Source organism: Glycine max, chromosome 18, assembly GCF_000004515.6.
Source record: "Glycine max cultivar Williams 82 chromosome 18, Glycine_max_v4.0, whole genome shotgun sequence".
Lineage (NCBI taxonomy): Eukaryota > Viridiplantae > Streptophyta > Magnoliopsida > Fabales > Fabaceae > Glycine > Glycine max.
The window spans coordinates 38,735,919-38,752,904 of record NC_038254.2 but is presented as its reverse complement, the minus strand read 5'-3'; the positions used below and the strand labels follow the sequence as shown (position 1 = coordinate 38,752,904).

The following is a 16,986-nucleotide window of genomic DNA, read 5'->3' as shown; positions in this document are numbered from 1 at the left end:
CACAACCGTCTTAGAATGTGTTACATACTAAGACAGTCGTCGCGAGGACCGTCTTAGAATATAACACATTCTGAGACAGTTGCATGAATAAGACCGATGTAGAATGTGTTACATTCTAAGTCAGTCGTGGAGACAACCGTCTTAGAATATATTTTTTTAAAAATATTTTTTGTACTTGGGTAAGCTTTGCAAAAATCTCCTGAATAATATATGAAGGAAATGATAAACCTTATAATTAAACAAAGATACTACTACTACTATTATGTTTCTATTGATGCTTGTATCTGAGTACTGAAAAGAAAGCGTGTTATAATGGGAAGATCAACACACATAAAATTGCTATAAAGAGTGTCATTAGTGTATAAAAAGTTGGCATATCATTTATAATCCAAAAAAGTGAATTTTGCCTTCCAGTACAAAAAGTTGGCATATCATTTATAATCCAAAAAAGTACAACAAAAATTTATATTACAACAACCAAGTTTTCCCACCTGGTGAGGTAGCACATGGATCAAAAGATACCATTAGTGTATAGCAAAATCCTTATACAATATATTTTCTCCATATAAAAAACCCATGATAAAGGGAAACAATTTTGGGAAATTCTGCAGAGAGAAAAAACACACAGCAAAGAAAGAGAAAAAACACACGATGCAGCCTAATGCAACCCACAATGAAGGCCTACTGTCAACACATACATTTACATTTTACACTCCAAGGGTTAAGAGAAAAATATATATTAATTCTTAAAACATGATAAATAGAGTGAGTGATAGAGGATATATCAAAAGCTACTCTAAGATCATTAGTTAGCAAGTGATAGTTATTGGCACCAAGGAATAACAAGCTGAGATGGCTAGTGAAGATAACATACAAATCTCAATAAATTAAAAATTAAAACCTAGTCAATTCCTTAAAAAGGCAGGAAGCATCATAATTCATTATGCAACAAAATCAAAGCATAAGTTTCAGTAAAAACCCTTCAGTAAATGATTTGAAAGTCCACAATAAACTTATGAAAAAACTAGGTGTTAAACATTAGATAACCAATATTTTTAACAGACATACTAACAAAGACAAAACACAAGGATAACCTGAAAAATGCAAATATAAGAGATAAAAAAACTAACCTCTAGCTAGAATTTTCGATTCTGAAGAGTGCTGATATCTGAATCTACTTTCTTCAGATGCACACATTTCCATGTATAAAAACAAACATGCAATTTTACATAACAGAAAAGGAAATTTTACACATGTTAGACAAGTGGCCTCAGATATCTTAAGAAGGGGGGTTGAATTAAGATATTACAAACTATTTCCCCAATTAAAATTCTACTTTGATTTTAATGCATGTTCCTAGTTTCCTTAAAGATGAATTTCTAAATGATGATTCAAATTAAACAATCTGAATGTAAATGTAAAGCAACAATAAATAAAAGAGTTTAGGGAAGAGAAAGTGCAAACACAATTTTTATACTGGTTCGGCAAAGTCCGTTGCCTACGTCCAGCCCCCAGCAACCCTCTTGGGAGTACCACTATCTTGCAAATCCTTTACAACTTCTGAAACACACAAGGACAACCCTTCCTTTGTGTTCAGATTTCTTTACAACAAGAGATCTTCGGTCTCTTAATCCCTTTTCAGAAGTATGAAGAAGAGAAGAAGAAATCTCTCTTGAAAGAGATAGATTGTACAATGAAGCACTCAAATAATTCCTTATTGAATTGCAAGTGTTTTGGCCAAGGAATGTTTTAGAGGATAAGACAATTTTGTTTTTGAGAAGATAAGACTTTTTGTTCAGAAAAACTCTAAGCAAATTCGTGTTCCAAGTCATATATAAATAGACCTTTGATGGTCATTCAAAAAACAATTTGAACAGATGTGACTCTTGGAAATTATTATTTGAAAATCTCCTCTGGTAATCGATTACAATACTTGTGTAATCGATTACAAGCTTTAAAATTTGAATTAAAACATTCAATAACTGCTGGTAATCGATTACCATCCAAGTGTAATCGATTACAGAGTGTAAAATTTGAATTCAAATTTCTAATAGCTGTTATAAATAATTTCAACTGCTGGTAATCGATTACAAGACTTGTGTAATCGATTACATGTTTTCAGAAACATTTTAAAAACATTTCAGGAAGCCTTTTTGGCCACTGGTACATTACATCTTCTGGTAATCGATTACCAGAGAATAAATCTCTTTTAAAAACATTTTAACTTCAATTCTTTGGCCAAACCTCTTGTTGTTTCAACTTGGAATTTTCTTCCTAAGACTCTAGAGGTTATCTTGATCATATATCTTGAATTTCTTGAATTCTTGTCCTGAATAAAACTTGAGAAGTGCGCGATCCTTTGGCATCATCAAAACATCAAAATATCTTTACTTCTACAACACATATTTGTGAAAGAAATATTTTACAGAATTTCCAAGCCTTCTCCTCAAGATTATTCCTAGAACCAGAGGAAAGCAATTTTCCTTCTTTAAGTCGATCTTGAACTCTATCCGAGACTTTCAAATTTCCAGAAACATCACTTTGGCCAATAATCCTGTTTTCTCCTATATCTCGTGTCACTTCAACAACAATTAATGATATCTATTTATTTTAGACTAAAACATGAATAAGGATCAGAAACAAAATGAAATAACATTTTGTTTTGAAAAGCAAAAGAAATAATATTATATAAAGCCAAACTGGCACAAGCAGCTGTTAAAATGAAATAACATATTAACAAATTAAGGTTTGCTCCAAGAAGGGCATATTCTAGTTTTTAAGTGCCTCGAAAGTGAGAATGGAATTTAAATTTCAATTCAAGATATGGTTAACCCTATATAAAAAAAACACCTTTAAACAACAAGACTGTCATGTCCACGGCATGTGACTACTATGAAAAATAATTGTGAAGATTAATATCAAAAGCCAACAAAAATAGAAACCTCATATTCATCATTGCACAACTACATAGTAGAAAATTTCATGGCACACAAAATGCAGTCACTTTTAGTGGATAAATTATTATAAATTTATTATACTCACCTTACCTTTACCTTTAGTTCTTATAATTTATAAAAAAAAAAAAATACATTCATATTGAACTCCAGCCCAATGTGTCTTTAAGGTGTATGAAAAGATGAACCATATGATGATCCGCTGGTTAGAGTTGGGTGGGCTGCATGACGGCTTGAAGATCATTATAAGTCCTTTTATTACAAAATCAAATTGTATATATATATATATATATATATATATATATATATATATATATATATATATATATATATATATATATATATATATGTATAAAGGATTAAAAAAAGTGTACTTAATAGTTTTAGAAAGGAGTGGCAGCCTGAGGTTGCGGTTGCGCACTAATTGGAATATAGCATATTTTAATTTTAATATACATTTACATGCAAGAAGAACAATAATAGACCGTCAATGCCAACAAAAACTAATTAAATAGTGCACCCAAATCAAATAAAGGTAATTAAATAGATAGATATGGTTGCTTTACTTGAAATTTAAAACCTAACAAGGAGTAGTATTTATAGTAGTAATTAAGATTACGCCAATAGGAAACATATATGACAGGAGTAATATATCTAATATTATCAATTATCAAATTACCAGTGACACAAAATCTCTTTAAAGAGGTTGTTGATTTACATTCACTTTAACTTATCAAGATTTTTATCTGTAAAATTTACTTAATGTTAAATCTCGTTTCTCCGATAATTATAATAATAAAATATTTGTTAAATAAATTATATTAGTTATTATCAATTTAAGTAATTAGAATGGTCTATAATTAAGAATGTGATTAGTGTTTTGATTATTATTATGCTGAAAATCAAAAGCAATTATAATATATTTAGTTTAGATATGATTTGAATTCATATACAATTTTGTATGAACAACTCCTTTTTTAAGTAAGGAGATAGAAGAGTACTAAATTTTATAGCTTTTGCATACAACAATCATTGAAGTATTTAAATTTCTCTTTCTTTATCTCTCTAGGTGTGTAATAACATTTGGTGTATTAGGGTGTGTCTGATTTAAAAGAAAAAATAGAATAGATAAAAATTAAAGAGAGATAAAATAAAAATGAAGTTATATGTTTTGTTGTTTGGTTTTTTTAAAATAAAATAGAAATAATACTTTTTGTGCCCAAGAAAATCGTTTCTGTTTTTGTCTAAAAACTCGATTTCTTTTACCTAAAAAATTGATTTTTTTTTTTTACCTAAACTTATTGTGCCCATGTGTGTGACCACTAAACTTATTGACCTGTGGATCAGTCGGTTTGTTATCTTCCTATTCCTTCTAGAATTCAGTTTAGTACTAGGCCCCTTATTCCTAGCAAAAGCATAGCAAGAAATAAATCATTACCATCTATCTGCAAAAACCAAGTATCATATTATAAAAGCAGATATTACACACTAAAATTTATATTTTCCAATACTTACCTGCTCTGCTGTAATGCCATTTTCAAAAGCACTATACAAGCTTTCTTTTGTAATAGCCCCAACAAAAAGATTTGGAAGTTGATACTCTACCCTGTGTACACCACGCGTACTGATACTAACACACTTTTCTATAATTATATATAGATTAAGAAAATAGCGAAGCAAATTAAGAAATTGAACTTACTTGATAACATGTTTTTGAGATGGTATATAACCAATGGCTTTAATCTGAGAATCTCACCAGCAATTCCAGCCCATCCATCAACCATTATGTATGTCATAAAGAAGGTAGCCTTCATTGGAATGGAAACTCCAATCGTTCTAAGAATCCTATAGCCAATAATAAAATTCACAAAGACCAATCAAGTGGAAAGTAAAAATGAGTTTTTTAACTGGAGAGAAAAAAAATCCTGAGACAATGAAAAAGAACAGAAAAGATTTACCAAATACAGTGTAAAATTCAATAAAGTCGCAAAAAGGTTATAGTATTTATTGCATTAAATATATGAAACTGCAAGGTTGATTCAAGAATAGAGCAAATCTAAACACAATATATAGCCAGTCAGTCACTAACTCAGAACTTCTTAATTAAAGACATACTGAGTAGGTGACTGGTGAAGGAAAGCATGCAGTTGCTGAAATGCAGTCCCAGTCACTATGCTTCCCAAGAAAACATTCACCAGCATAAAATAATAATATTTTGCTGCTGTCTTCCGCTCAAGTGTTGACAATGCAATATATCCCTCAATTTTTGACATGATCATTAGAACTGTGGGTAGAATGTAGAAAAATATTTTAAGGGCCAAACCAGGAAGCAAATCTTGTAGAAAGGACTTGATGAATTTCCTGCCAAAAGCCAAAAATCCTTTGTGAGGCTAAGTATAAGACATGAGACTAAAAGAAGCAGGTAAGTACTCAACTCCAAGCATGAGTACAACTTTATTAAGCCAATAACTTACAATTCAAGAACAATATTCATCAGTTTCTAGAGTAATTACTTTCTCTATTATATATTCAAAAACAAATTTAAGTTAACTTACAATTCTATAACTGGTCTGAGGAAAAGAGCAACATAGCTATATATTAAAGTACCAGAGAGCCATTAACATCCAATGAATAAACACTAAATAAAAAATTAATTCCTCTGGGAAAAAGAAAATCATTGTGTTCACACATATACAGGAGAAAATGTATAATACTTGGAGTGCAAGACTTAAACCACTGTTGTCTTCTTGATCGAAATACAATAACTGTGGAAAGATAATCAAAGTATTAAACACCATAAAAAAACATCATTTTATAAACCTAACAAATTAATGTTTTTAAATATAAAAGTTATATGAAAATCACTAGAACAATATAAACGCACACATCAATGTTTTACAATATACAAGGAAAAGAGAATATTTCTGAAACGGTAAAAACAGAGAACAAAAATAAATTACACAACCAAGGGATAGATCACTATTTTGCAGTGAAGTAAGAAACAAAATTATTTTGCTAAGAGTTCAAGTTCAAGTTCAAAGTTACTTAAGAACAAATTAGTATAGTGAAATAGAATCAATCAGACCTTGCTAATTGAGTGCATCTTAGAATCTCAAGTAAACCTCAGCTTTATAACATGCACTAAATTAGAAACATCTTCAAAAACTAATTAGTCTTGTAGTTGCACTGAGAAAAGATTGAAATTCTTGGATAGCATTATGATTCAAGTTCCAATTTTTCTTTAATTTTCTTAAAAGAATTGTTGATGTTTTGAGAACATCCACTCCCAAAAAACTAATCTTACAAGAAATCAAATATTTTAAGAGAGGATGTATTGCACAGAGTCATGTACTGCACAGTTAGGCAAATAAGGCAAGAGAATGTAAATAAGATTTATCAAGAGAATGTACATAAAATTGGCAATCTGTGTGAAGTTATGAAATTTGTGTGAAGTTTTAATTGAAATCAATGAACCCAAATTCACTTAAAAATTTGATTTATCCAAGAACCTCTCCAAATTCACTTACAAATTTGATTCCAGCGCCATTGAAATCAATGAACCCAAATTCACTTAACAATAACAACAAGCAAAGCGACAACTCATTCATAATCTATTTCTTTGTTTTCCATATAATTTTAAATTCAATCAGTTACTCAATTTGAATTAATTGTTTAATCAGAATTATTCAGTTTTAAAGTGAAAATTGATCTATAGTGACAATATCATTAATCATTTGGAAGATATGGAGCCCAAAAGTAAACGAAGGAGATCCTTGAAACGCCTGCTTACCATTGACATTAGTAACAACTAACAAACAATTTATAATTGCAAATAATTTTGATGCTTGGTGTGAGAGTTATCACCTTGGTGTGAGATCTCCTCGGAACACCTGCTTACCATGTTAGCTAGAAAGCAAGTTGTATACCTGAGCCCACTGCCTCAGCCTCGTATTCACCGTCTGAGGGTTATCACCTTCATAATAGTTCACACCAACAAACCAATCAAATCAACAACAACAAAAATAAACGAGATCTTAATCCAATTTTATCATAATTAACACATAAATTAAATAACTCATAAATAAATTGAAGAACAAAATTTAAATTTTGACTTGTTAGAATTAGAGTCTTGTCTCAATAATATTAATGTATGATAAGGGAGTCGTTGTAGCATTTGTTGACGGTGTAGTAGAGGCCGAGAGCGGGTAGAGTATCGGAGAGGCGTTGATCGCGCTCAACCTTGGGGGAGGAATATCGAATCCAAAGCCTAATTCGATGTAGGCAGGCCTTGAGCTCATCCACGTCCTCATCGGTGACGCTTTTACTGCGGCGGTTCTTCCAGTTCCCCTTGCGGCGGAGCCACGCCTCGTTGCGGAAGGCGTCCAGCGACCACGACCGCTGCTTGAAGAGCAGTGACGCCAACAGCAGAAGTGGTGGGCACTAGAGCAGGAACGGAGGCGGCGGCGCGTGGGTGTCGGAACAACATGGGTATGGAAGACGACGACAGGCACAACCCCTTGGTGCTGGGGTTGTGCGAAGGTCGAGGGACAATGGGTTAGAGAACACTATGGCCTTGTTAGTTTTTTTTCTTTCGGCGCTTTTGAATGACAAGGGACACCACAACCTTTTGTGGAGACCAGTGAGATAACGATGGTGTTTTAATAAAACTCGTTGTAATTTTTATGACCAACACAAATTTTAAGAAGGTTTTCAATAACCGTCTTAGAATGTGTGTCTACAAGACTGTTTTCAATAAATAATTACAAAAATGTCACCAGTTTGTTTTTTAAGACGATTCTGAAAGAATCGTTGTAGAATGACTGTCGTAAAAGCTCTCATTTCTAGTAGTGATGTCAATCAAACTATTACAATATATTAAACATATAACATCCATCATGTCTACAGGGAAAAGAAATGTGCAGCTGATGTGGGTTAGCTCATCATGCTTGTTCTCTCAAACACCTTTGACTTCAAGTGCACTGTAACTTGGCATGTCAAAATACGTTCTTAACATTGGTCATCCAAGCACCATCTACAATTTAACTTCTCAAACCATTCGGCGGATTCTAAGTCTCTCATTCCAGCAGCATAAACCAAATTCGCTTATGTTCCTCAAAATTCGATAACTAGTATAATTACTAAAAAGTTAGGAAGAAATGAAAAACACCTTGATACAACATGTATTGATAAACTTGAGAATTCAAATAACTCTACAAATTTAATTAAACATATAAAATAAATTAATATATAATGATTTGAGATGCAAACATAAAAGAAATAAATATTTGAATTTTCCTTTCTTTGGAGGAATCATACTTCCGGTTCTTCCTCCGTTTGTCCTTCTCTCTCATCCACCAACAAACATCAGCCACATGCACTCCCTATGTCATGTTAGGTTGGAGAAAAAATATCACATTATCACCCTTTTCTGGTGCAACAAGAATGACAAAAGGTGAGCTGGAATTAACCCATTGATGCGAATGTATTGAAGCCAGTTGCAATAATGATGTTGTCTCTTGCATGACACACAATGTACGATTTTTTAGAAAAGAAAGAAAGAAAGAAAATAGTAAAAATAGATAGAATGGGGACTTTATATTTGTAAAAAAATAACAAATCTAAAGAGATGATATTTTCTACATAAAAAAGATAGAGAGAAAAGGCAAAGAAAAATTAAAACATATAAAATACACACACTTGTGTATAACATTAGGCACTGAACTTATACATAAAAGTTAAGTAGAAGTTAACAACAAAGCCACACATAGTTTATAGAAGTCGAAGAATCGATGAACCTAAAATACCAATTGCCTAGTATGTAGAGGGCTTTGAAACATCCACACGTACAGTTTATAGAGAGGGTTTTTCTTTAATAAATAAAAGACAATGAAACATAGAGAAAAAAATAAGTAAGAAAGAAGATAGTAAACATGGGAAAATAAATAATGAAAGAATCAAGAATGGAATGAAGGAAAATATCCTATCAATCTTTATCCCCAATTGACACCTTTCTATATTACTCTCCCCCAAAAACATGTTGACTAGTAGAAAATCAATACTTACAAATGCCTAGACCCACAAATGCAATGATCTTATACTGTAACACATAATTGTTGCTTTTCTCGATCCATTTGCAACATATAGCCATCCAAATTAACTAAGACAATAATTTGTCTAGATTGCTTTTACAGATAATCTTACTAACCACGCTATAGAGAAAAAATGAAGGGAAATAATAACACATTAAAAAAAGAGCATTACCTGATGATGCTACAGCCTGCCACACTAATCACAAGTAAAGCACAAAACAATAGGAGCAAAGATCTGCGAAGGAAAATCTCCTAAACCTAAAACCCATACAGCAAAAGGTCCAAATTGGAGCAAGAATAGAGAATGTAGCAACACTAAAATAATATAAAAAAAGAAGATAATAATGGATCAGAAAAAAAGAAAACTTTAAGTTGAATTGAATAGGTGTCGCGAAACAAGCAAAAGTTTGAGTAACGGTAGTTTGTGTAGTTAGGTTTGTAGAGATGGTGTATTTGTGTCTTCTCTAGTAAGGAAAAAGGGACTGGGCAATTAAAGTGAAAAATTACGAGAAAGTGAAGGTTAATAAATCAAAAAATCAATTATTGTATCAGATTCACTTTGTGTATACATTACTTTTTTCATGTTATCCTTTAACAAAGAACATGAATTTATTTATGAAGATAATTATAAATAAGCATATATATCTTGTAAAAAGAGAAACCAAGAAACAACTTTATTATCTATTGTTATATATTATAGACTAACATACTTTCAATACTGTCCTTGTATCTCTCGAGGCAGTGCTTCCTAGTGTGTCCTTCCTTTTTACAGTGATGGCATCTAATGTTAGGAACATAACCTCCACCAATCTTTTGTTGTGGCTTAGATTCTTTTTTTTATCATGATTATTGGTTTTCTTTCATGATCTACCCCTAGCAGTCAATTCTTCACCAATAGCAGAGGACTCTTCTTTCTTTCATTCAATTAATTTGAATTTGAAGCAGCATGTACTTCATCAAGAAATAAAGAGGCTCTTCCAAAAAGTAAGGTTTCCTTATAATGTGCATGGGTTTTAGGTAAAGAACATAAGAATAACAAGGCTTGATCCTCATTATCTATAATAACACCAATGCTTTCCAAATCAAGAATTCATTTGTTAAACATATCTAACCGTTCTTGTATACACTTATCTTGATTCATCTTGAAAGAATATAAAGCTTGTTGATAGAGATGATTTACTAGAGATCTGGTCATAATCGATTTGGAGACTTATTTGAGTACTTTATCACCGACACTCAACATAATCGCACTGTAAGCTTTCTCAAGCATTGATTTCTTATCCTTGTCAGCCATCGGTTTTTCAACCTTAGCCTCTCCTTCATCTGTCATAGACTAAAGTCATTTTGACCACTGCATTTCTCAACATCGTACTCGGCTGAACCCATGACTCAAGTTCCAGGTTCACTGTGCACCAGTTTTGAAAAAAAAATATAATTTGATTAAAACCCCCTCCCAACCTTAGCCGCAAAATCCACTTATTCGGATTCGTTCAGGCCACACAAGCAACAAAAATACAAGTATCCCTCGTGGCATTGCAATTGGAATCAGCAAGTAATCACAATCACAAAAAGGATAACTATATGAAGAAGATAAGTGTGGGACCAATAGTATCACAAATCATTCCCTACCTCACAATGTTATTGGACAAAAAATCTAACATGGTGTGTTAACATTGAAAGACACTTGATGTACATCCACTAATAATAGAGAAGTAATTTCATCAGGGGATTTGTCAATCCAAATTTTCTCATAATTACAATTAAAAGCAAGACAAGCCAAAGTGTGTGCCACCTTGTTAGAACTCCTACCAGTAAGAAGTAAAGACGTGGAATAAGTAGCTTGTGCCAAAATCTAACAGTTATGTAAAACTTGTGTTATAGCCCCTCTTAGCCTCTAGGGGATGTCCTCTTGGAAAGTACTTTACCTCTAGAACCTATACCATAAATGAATCTGATTGTTAAATTAGTGTTGTCCTTAAACTACTTAATAGTTGGAATCAAATATTTAAAATACAGTAGTTGATTTTAGTTTAGGCAGTGAGGCAAATCCCAACACCAAAGCATTACATAGTTGAATATTTTAAAATCTACTTGGAACAAATCCCATTAAGGATCGATGCTTTCATTAGAACAAATCCCATTTATACAGTTTTGTATTTTTGGTTGACAAAGACACACAAATTTATTTTTTATTAGAGAATATTGTACCTTATGGCTTTATTATACAAAGGATGCCAAGTTTAGTCCTTGCCAAGAGAGAACATGAGTTTTATTAGTTATTCCTACAAAGCCTTGTTAGATATCCATCTATTGAACATGGCAAAGCATTTTTCAGGCTTGTACTCCAGAGCTATGTGGCCTCCTCCCTGAAAATAGATCAGTGAAAAATAATAGAATAAAGAACTGGCAAAGATTGGCATATACCTCATTCTCAATGCATGATTGTTACAGTTTTAAAACAAAGAATTCCATGAGCTAGTGCTTATTACTAAATTTATAGACAAAATTATACGTGGCCTTAACCGTTCATAATTAATTTGTGCAAATAAGATGCAATAATCTAATAAGGCCTAATTCACCAATCTTGAACAATATACTCATGAAGTGGAATCTATATGTCACACACAACACAAGTGCAACAAGGAGAACAGGACACTTGCCTTCACAGTTGCAAATGTCATACGATTGGAGTGAGTCCTTGTATATCAAACTACAGAAAAACAAATATTAAGCACAAAATTGAATTAACCTTTTAGATAAATTAAGTCTAACTACAGTTAGGGGAATACCCTACAACTTGGCCATTTGTATAGCATTGTCTCCAATCGTCCACAATGGAGTAGTTTAAAGATCTTATCCATGGTTAAGTCACCAAGAAAGGTACTCTCATGTGATGATCGCCATTGTTATCAATATACAATAGTTATTTGAATGACAAATTCAAATCGATTCTTCTCTGTTACCTTTTTCAATATATGAACAGAGAAAGAATATTGACCTGTATATCAATGAACGATAGCCTTTTCTACTGACATTTACATCAAACTCATAGCTGATTGAGATATCCTCATTGTTAGGTATATCAAAGGTACAATGATGCCATTTTTCCATACTTCCCTACAGCACATGATGCCAAGCTTTATCTTATAATATACAGTTGTATTGCAATGCTAACTTTTTGAGAAAATTACAATCACTTGTATCAAGTATAACTTACGAATATGCAATGCACTCTTAACATTATCATCATTGGCCCAATAATTGCAGAGGAAGTATGAATAACTCTAACAATGTATGTATAATAATAATTTATTTCTTGCTATTACGTAGTAGTGCATTCTTATTACCTTTGTGAGTTGGAAACTGGGATTTTCGAACACCCTCCACTAGTCAATTATTGAATGTCACGTCATTCCTCATTAGTGGAAACATCTCAATTAAACACCATACTATTTTACAAACCACACTGTCACACACTTTGAGGTTTACACTTTTTTGCCTTAATTTTAGTATTCAATTTTTAACAATTGGTTTTGGTTGCAGGTCCAAGTTTTGAAACTCTGACTTAGGAAGTTTTGAAACTCTGACTTAGGAAGTTAAGTCTTCATTAACAACTAGTGTACTTCAGTGGATAGTTTTGTGTACAAAGAATACTGCCCTAATCACACTCCTTGTTGTTGTTTGTCAATATCTTTATAGGTATGCATTTGTATGTCCCACACTTGTGATCAATACATGCTTGTTCATATATGCCTATTGTTTTATATAACTAGTTATCAAGGTGTATTCCGAGTGAACCTTAGTTTCCCGTTTGAGATTTAATACAATGATTAATACAGACAATTTGCATTAATCGATGCATTGAATCTTGAATTGTCCGTTTGGACAGTTTGGGAAGACTCATTTTTTTATAGGTGATTCATACATATGGGTTAATTGTGTTTTGTAAAATTTGACAAAATTTCGGTATATTGCATTTCAATTTGTTCTTTGAGTGCATACTTGAATGTGGTGGATGATGACATGGCACCAATGCGAAATGCTACCAAAATTTCATCAAATTTAACAAAAGACAAAAAACCCCATATGTATTAATCAACTATAAAAAAAATGTATTCTTGAATGGGATAGGGTCACACCTTAAGTAAAAAAAGTGAGGTTTTCATGCATGCCATATAACTTAATGAAGTGTCACAGCAAAGGGAAAACATGGATCAAACTTGGATGAAAGGATCACCCATTACTCAAGAGTATGAGAATGGTGTTGAAGAATTCCTGCAATTTACTGAATGTAATGCACAATCATTGCATGGGAAATCTTTTTGTCCATGTGTTAAATATGGAAATGGGAGACGACAATCAGTAAATGACATAAGAACCCACCTTATATGTGAGAGTATCATTCTGAATTACACAAAATGGATATGGCATGGGGAACTGCCAGACATGCCAACAGTCTCTAACGCTGAGCCGGTTAATATAGACATGAGACATGGTATAGAAGACATGATTCACGATCTTGGGCAACACAATTTTTAATAAGCACATGTACCTTTGTATGAAAAAATACAAAATGATTCAAACAAGCCTTTGTATTCGAGGTGCACAACTTTCACAAGGTTGTCATCGGTGTTAGCTTTGATGAACTTGAAGGCCTGATTTGGGTGGAGTGACAAGAGCTTCATTGAATTTCTTGTGTTATTGAAAAAGATGCTTCCTGAAGATAGCACATTGTCGAAGAATCACTACGAGGCGAAAAAGATTTTATGTATAGTTGGAATGGAGTACCAAAAAATACATGCATGCCCTAATGATTGCATTTTGTATAGAAATGAATTTGCAGAAATGCATAAGTGACCCATATGTGGGGTATCATAGTATAAAGTTAAGGATGATGAATGCAGTGATGAAGCAACCACAAACATTAGTCATATGGCAAAGGTCTGCTGGTATCTTCCAATAATACCAAGGTTTAAGCGATTGTTTGTTAATGCAGATGACGCAAAAAACCTTACACGGCATGCATATCACAAAAAAACTGATGGAATGCTCCGACATCTAGCTGATTCTATGTAATGGGAGACAATCGATCATTTGTATGCTGATTTTGGTGGTGAGCCAAGAAACCTTAGGCTTGGTCTTCCTTCGGATGGAATCAATCCTTTTGGTAGCTTAAGCACTAACCACAGTTCATGGTCTGTTTTGCTAATGATTTAAAACCTCTTTCATTGGTTGCGCATCAAGTGAAAGTACATTATGCTTTATATGATGATGGCTGGTCCAACGCAGCCAGAGAATGATATCAATGTCTATCTTGCTCTCTTGATTGAAGACTTGAGAAAATTGTGGGAAGACAGGGTTGATGTGTGGGATGCGAATATGCAGCAGACGTTCACCTTGCATGCTATGGTTTTTTGTACCATTAATGACTTTCCAGCATATGAAAATTTGAGTGGATATAGTGTAAAAGGACATCACGCATGTCCTATATGAAGATAATATATACGAGGCACCGAAGATTTCTCAAACCATATCACCCATATCGGTGATTAAAGAAAGCTTTTAATGGGAGTTAGGAAAATGAAAGTGTGCCAAAACCATTTGCTGGAAAAGAAGTTTATGATCGGGTGAACGTCATCACAACTGTCTTTGGGCGATTAAAGAAAGCTTTTAATGGGAGTTAGGCTGATGTTAAGTCTTCATTCACTTGTGTAATTTGTATTAACAAATGAAAGAAGATTTGAGCATGAAGCAAATTATGTGTGTGGTGTCTGTTGTTGACTTTTGTTGTGATTCCAGTTGTTATTACTTGATTAGCTATTTTGAAGATCTTTTAATTCCAGTTTGTGATGTTTCCATGGATGTTTTGGGGTTGAAGTTTGAATTATCAGACAATATTTCTTTTACAAAATATCTCTAAAAGTAGAAACTTTTAAGCTAGTTGTATCAGTAGAGTTTAACTGCCTAGGATCCTCTATTATCCCCTGCAAAATCAGAAAACCTTATACTCCCTTGACAGAAAGAATAAAGTATATCCATGTTTTAGTCTTGTAGAAATTTTATCATGATATTATCATAGCATGACTACATTTATGTAGAAAAACATCCCATGCCTTGTAGGTATTATGATGCATATTGTTTTGTGTATCTTGTTATGCAAGTTGTTATGTGATTGTAAAGATTCTGTCATTATTCATTACCCAGTTAATAACCCTATTCTAGTGTCTTTAACTGTTGAATGTGTGGTTTTAATTTTAAGATTGGTAGGTGCATATTTGTATATATTTGCATGGATATGTTAGTAATGGTGTATGTACTTATAAATTTTTCCCAAGTGTAGCCATTTATGATGATTGATTAATGATTGACTTTGTCTCCCACTGGTACCAAGTACTCCATGTAGTTGATCCCAGTTGGTAGGGATTTCTTATTTATTAGATGTTGTTAGGTTGACTTGCACTACATTTATAATTAGTTTCTGTTTCCAACAGCTGGTTCTAATAAGGAGTGGAAACCAAATCCAACAAATATGATTAATTAGGGTTCTGGACCAGCTACTGCATCTGAGGTTCTTGTTTTAGTTGACCCAACTGGGTAGTTACAATCTGCATCTAGTGCTCTTAACTTTGGAGAAGCTACTTCAAAACTATAAAGGAAGTTGGAGGATTTTCATCTTCCACGGTGTCAACATGTTATACTTCCAAACCATATCATTATGCTTGATTCTGAATAGAACAAGTTTAGCATTGGAAGTTTGGGAGTTGCTTTGGGAGTTAATACAAGCTATGTAAGTTGCCCAGTGAGCGAAAAGAGTTCTACACTTGTTTTTGAAACATCTCAAACTATTGAAGAAATTGTGGAGGAGTAGGATTCAAGGTACCTACTACTAACCGGCCTAAATATATTTTTCCCATCCACTTCTGGTGTTATAATGCTATTTATAAGAGCCTAGATATTACTTTAACCCTTTTTGTAGTTTTTTTTTTGCTGCAACAAGTATTTGAGGAAAACATTTTAACTTAATTTTCAATATTTTTCCATTTTGTTTTTTGACAATTTTTCTTTAAACCAACACTCAAAATGTTGCGGTTACTTCTGAGGTTGGAGATTATCCTAACCATCCACAATCACCCACTAATGGAGTTAAGAATTTGTCATCAAGTGAGGTTGATGGCTCATCCAGTGCTATTCAAGAGAATAACGAGTCCAAGCAAGACAATGCTTTGCCATCTGGAGGTCATCAACACTCATGGGTACTTACTTCTCCAAACTATAGTTTTGGATTCGTGCCCCCAATGTTGGGTACTCAACTAACACAGTTTGAGTATCAAACACATGATGCTTCCCAACTTCCAAGTTTTATTGTGAGCCTGCTACCTATATTTTTTATTGTTAGTTCATTGTTTAATTCATTATGCTTTTTTTGTTGCTTAAAAGTTTGATTGTTATCTTACTATAGGTTCATAAACAATTGGATCTGACTAGTTATTATGCCCAGTTTTACCGCATAGGTGGTGATAGTGACGGTCGCCTTTCACCTTTTTCTTCTGGTGGGGCTAACACTAAGTACAATGGCAATATTACATTACATCCTGCTCCAACTTGTCAATCTACTCAAGAGGTTTACATTGATTTTATTGCTACTATTCAAATTAATTTTTGAACCATCCATATAATATGTTATGTTTCAAATTTGGAAAATCCGTATCTTGCACTCCCCCTCCTTCATACTGTTTTCTTGCATGCTTCTTGTATTGTAAAATTGGATTTCATTTCTAATTGTGTATCTATTTTATGCATATTTGGTAGCATAGTTTGATTATGTAGAATATCATACAAAGAATGTTATTTTCTGAAAGGATATTATGTTTAGTATATGTTTGATTGTTGATCCATTTCCCAAATGATATTTTAGTATATATTTGATCCATTTATTTAATGGT

At 32.9% G+C, this 16,986-nt stretch overlaps 1 long non-coding RNA gene and 1 pseudogene across 2 annotated transcripts; both read right to left on the bottom strand.

Annotated features, from left to right (window-relative positions):
- Window positions 1-2,275: 2,275 nt before the first annotated feature.
- On the bottom strand, window positions 2,276-7,600 carry LOC102660068 (uncharacterized). Of its 2 annotated transcripts, XR_001385970.3 has the most exons (5): window positions 6,819-7,600; window positions 5,070-5,315; window positions 4,654-4,799; window positions 4,470-4,560; window positions 2,276-2,579 (listed from the first exon to the last, which is right to left on the bottom strand). It is a non-coding gene; the product is annotated as an uncharacterized lncRNA (long non-coding RNA). The 2 variants fall into 2 exon arrangements; XR_005889655.1 differs by lacking the exon at window positions 2,276-2,579 and having other exon boundaries at window positions 4,401-4,560; window positions 6,819-7,598.
- A 3,725-nt stretch (window positions 7,601-11,325) lies between these two features.
- On the bottom strand, window positions 11,326-13,537 carry LOC100807503 (putative serine carboxypeptidase-like 52; annotated as a pseudogene).
- Window positions 13,538-16,986: the final 3,449 nt, after the last annotated feature.